This window comes from Leguminivora glycinivorella, chromosome 6 (genome assembly GCF_023078275.1).
Source record: "Leguminivora glycinivorella isolate SPB_JAAS2020 chromosome 6, LegGlyc_1.1, whole genome shotgun sequence".
NCBI classification, from domain to species: domain Eukaryota; kingdom Metazoa; phylum Arthropoda; class Insecta; order Lepidoptera; family Tortricidae; genus Leguminivora; species Leguminivora glycinivorella.
In genome coordinates this window covers 25,829,831-25,834,579 of record NC_062976.1, presented here as the reverse complement: position 1 = coordinate 25,834,579, position 4,749 = coordinate 25,829,831, and the positions used below count along the sequence as shown (strand labels likewise).

Genomic DNA, 4,749 nt, shown 5'->3' with positions numbered 1-4,749 from the left:
GATCACCCTAAATCGACGCGAGCCGAGATACGCTTGGAACTTCTCAACCGAAAACAAAACCGCAAGAGCCTCTCTTTCCGTCGCGCTATAATTCCGTTCACACTTGTTCAGAGAACGACTAACGTACGCAATCGGGTGCTCCTGCCCTTCAATAGTCTGCGAGAGCATGCCTCCAATACCATAAGAAGATGCATCAGCGTGTACAGAAAACGTTTTACTAAAATCTGGGACCGCTAAAATCGGAGCTGACACTAATGCATTCTTCAATGTATTGAAGGCGTTTTTTTTTAAATATTATACATTATACACAATAATCTAGGTCACAGCCTTTAAATTACTAAATACATGCCACAAAAGTAACTAAATAGTGCTTAATAGTTTGACACCTTACTTCCTGAAGAAGATGTCAGCAGTCAGCACAAAATCAAAACTTCAACAGAAGGTTCAAGCATGTGAATAATTCTAAGCTTTGCAAGCCAATATCAAGTTTGTGCAGCAAAAATGGTCAAAATAACAATGTAAGCAAGCTGAGGCTGCACCCAAGTGATAATGAAATGCGCACAATCAAGACACAAGCTCAAAATGAAACTCAAACGTAAGTATGAACACAACTTTCACTATCTCTATGTATGGCACTGAAATTTTTCTGAATTCTTGAGGAAAATCTAAGCTTTTCTAAACCTGGGCGCCAATGTCATGGTAACTTTTCCCAGCCCGGCAAGGGGGAAAGTATGGGAAAGCACCAGACAATAAATTTACACAAAATGAGCCTTAAAACTTTGGCGGATCGTCCGCCACGAAAAAGAAGCAAAAAAAGTACTTAATAAGGTGCACTACGATTTCCTCAAGATTTCAGGTCTCTAATTGGGTGGAAAGAAAAAGGTTAGATTGTGACACACTATTTTATTGTCTAACGGACACAAAGCAAGTTATAGCCAGTAAATCATTATTCTAAGCTTAAGCTAGCACCTTAATATGTATTGCCAGACGGTAGAGCTGGGCCGTGCAATAGTTCAATTCTAAATGATTTACAAGCGTTCCTAAGTTCTGTTAGTCCCTAGTTATCAGTGCCAACATAGATAATAGGAATTCTTCTTAACTAAACTAAATAATCTTGCCTTCCAGGAAGAAAGAAAATGACACCAACCTTCAAGCCAGAAGTTACCGCTAATACAATGTGTAAGCCCTCCTTCTGCGAGCTGAAGCTGGTCGCCCCAGGCGCTGTGACACAATGAAGCACCACCGCAACCGACGCATCAGCAAGTTGAGAGCATCTTCTTCGCCTGGATAGGCTCGACCCCGGAAGCAAGCTATCGCACCATTCGATGCTTTATAAAGAAGACATTACTTGAATGTCTGTATAACCAGTATAACCTGGAGTAGGCCTAAACACAGATTTAGTTGTAATTGTAATTGTAAATATAGTTTTAATTCCCAGTCAGCTGAAAAGGAAAACAAGACATCATTAGAAAAGTGAATGTGGTCTAACCTATTAAATGTGGACAATTACTATTCTGATTTCCTTACCAGCTGGAACTTGAGAGAGCTCATTTTCTCAGCTCTGACGACCCTTCCCTCCACATAGTCCACCAGAAGACTGGAAATAGACACACGTGGTCAAATTAAACTGAGGCAAGGATCAATAATGTGATCAACCTGATACACCCATAATATTCTACTTACAATTCATGGTGGGAAAATATTCCTCCAGAATGCCCTTAGGCTACACAAGGATTGACCGCCAGCACTCCATCAATCTGATCACTTTTTGGATCGAAGATGAAACTCGATAAATAAAAGCAGGCACTGGAGGCCTGAACAGGACCGGAGACAGCTAGCAAGTGCAGGAAATGATCTCAGGAGCCCTAACGACCTTGAGAGGCTTGGGGATAACATCTAAAATGACCACCTCAGCAGTCCTCTGCAGAAATAAATTTCAACCAACTGAAAATCCTAGTGCACAAAATTCCATATAATTTTCCAACAATAAAGTGACTATTTTCTGATTTATTAATTACATTTAAATTGTTAATTCTAAATAATTAAATATTCTGAAAATTGTGCATATTTGTATTCTGGCAACACCCTTTGTTGACAGCTGATTCTGATTGGATAATCGAACTGTCATCCAGTATCGATCCAGTTGCTAGATCACATAAAGGCTTTGCTATGCGCAAAAAGTAATTACGTTCGGGACAAATTTAAAACTGCCGTTGTTAAATTGTTAAGCTAAAATGTGCAATGTCACACATGTCAGTTCGATTGGTTATACTATTAGTAGGAAACCTTAGTACCATTGGTATTAAGCCGCTTAGATCAGCGACGTGGAATTTATTATTACGGCCGATTTATGCAATTAAATTTTTCATTTTAAACGCGAATACTATACTAGTTCGAAACCGAAGCAAGCGCAAATTACTTCTAAAATGTACAATTTACATTCATACTGCAAAATAATACAATACTAATCGGATATGTGATACTTAGTAAGACCGTTTTCACATTATCCGATCCGATATCGGATATATTGATTTAGACTAACACGATTTGCACTCATAATTTTAGAACAAAACGGGACTTAATCGCGTAAACACTTACATTTATATTAGGCCCGACGTTTCGAACATCACATTATGTTCGTGGTCACGGGTAGACTGGCGAGGAATTGCATCAACATCTTCTAGCCGCGCGAGTTTCTCGAACTACCCGCACTTGTTCTTGATTATTCACTTTTGCGCTTATCCGATATCGGATGTTGGAAAAATCCAAGATGGCGCCTGCAATGTATGGGATATCGGTCCGACATCCGATATCGGATCGGATAATGTAAAAACGCACTAACGTTACAGTTTTTTCGACACAGCACTGACATCCACCTGTCCAGGCTCTGTTGTCCACTTGAACGGGCTCCACAGATCGGAGAGATTAATTTTCATACGTACGAGTACCTATCTAGAGCCAATTTTTGAAGTATACTTACATATTCGATAATAAGGAGTTAGCTCAAAACAAACATGCACCTAAAAAACTCTGGGATACAATTAAGCGAATCACTCACAGAACTAAAAAAAGGACTTCAGCCGACGATCTATTGAGAACTAAGTCATCTGTAGAAGAATCTCTCGATTACTGTAACGCATATTTTTCAACTGTGGGCTCAAGTCTTGCGGGATCTATTTTATCCAAAACAAACGTAACCCAGGAAACTCTTGCCTCAAATTTCAGTATTAGTTCTTCTCGCAGCACATCCTCGTCCTTTTTCATTGAGGGCACTAACCAACATGAAGTCTACAGCCTCATTCAAGCCCTAGACACCACTAGCTCCCCTGGAATGGACGGTATAAATAATAGACTCCTTAAGGAAATTGGTAGCGTCATATCTGAACCTTTAGCTGCAATTTTTAATCTCAGTATATCCACGGGTATGTTTCCGCAAAATTGGAAAACAGCTACTGTTATCCCAATCCATAAAGGTGGACCCAAGGATATACCCAGTAATTACCGACCCATTTCTCTTCTCCAAGCTTACTCTAAGTTACTAGAACGTATAATTAATAAAAGATTAATAAAATTTCTAGAAAAACATAATCTTATCTCTGATCAGCAATACGGTTTTAGGCAAGGGAGGTCCACGGAGGACGCCGTTACACGTTTGACTGAGACGGTCGTCTCCCATTTAGATAAGGGCCAAAACTGTATCGGCGTCTTCCTGGACCTCGCCAAGGCTTTTGATACGGTCTCTCTTCCCATCTTGCTTCGTAAGTTGGAATCCCTCGGAATACGAGGTTGTGCTCTTAAATGGTTTCAGAGCTACTTAAGCGACAGGGACCAGTGTGTCAGTATCAATAGACTTCATAGCCAAAAAGAACGGGTTTCATTTGGAGTCCCACAGGGAAGTATACTTGGTCCCACCCTCTTTTTGGCTTACATAAACGATATAACATCGGTGCACCTTAAAAGTGGCAATATCCTGTGCTATGCAGACGACACCACTATAATTTTTCATGGTCAGTCTTGGGAAAACGTCCACGATATAGCCACTTCTGGTCTCAGAAATATATCTGCATGGTTGAGTCAAAACCTTCTAACCTTAAATACTGGAAAAACTCAGTTTATATGTTTTCACAAAACCGCTCGATCTATGCCCCCTTCCTCAATTACGTATCTAAAAATACATAATAATGATTGTTGCTCCACTGATCATATGTGTAGCTGTGGCATGATATACAAAACGAGCTCAATTAAGTATCTCGGAGTAGTGTTGGACGAAAACTTAAATTTCAAAAAGCATGTATGTCTCACAGCAGCACGAGTTCGCAAACTAATTTATACAATGAAACTACTCCGAGACGCTACCAGTGGACACCTCTTAAAAACAGTATATTTTGCCTTGTGCCAATCTGTCATAAACTACTGTATTCTTGTATGGGGAGGGATCGCAAAGACAACTCTTTTGATACTTGAAAGGGCTCAAAGAGCTGTCCTAAAGGTGTCCTTGCGTAAACCCCGCAGGTATCCAACTGTGGACTTGTACAGAGACGCCCAGGTCCTCAGCGTTAGAGGGTTGTTCTTGTTGCGGGCCGCCATGCGCGTACATAAGACCACAATCAACCTCTCGTCGTATGAGGAGATGTTGTCGAAGAGAATTTTTAAAGTTCCCACCGCTGCAGTTAAAACCACTTTTGCTAAGCAATTCCCTAACTTCCTTCTGCCTTTTATTTACAACCAACTCGTCAAAGATATTGAGAT

At 40.3% G+C, this 4,749-nt stretch overlaps 1 long non-coding RNA gene across 1 annotated transcript; it reads right to left on the bottom strand.

The window, feature by feature from the left end:
• Window positions 1-888: 888 nt before the first annotated feature.
• Window positions 889-2,242, bottom strand: LOC125227315. Its single transcript, XR_007177173.1, has 2 exons — window positions 1,684-2,242; window positions 889-1,597 (listed from the first exon to the last, which is right to left on the bottom strand). It is a non-coding gene; the product is annotated as an uncharacterized LOC125227315 (long non-coding RNA).
• Window positions 2,243-4,749: the final 2,507 nt, after the last annotated feature.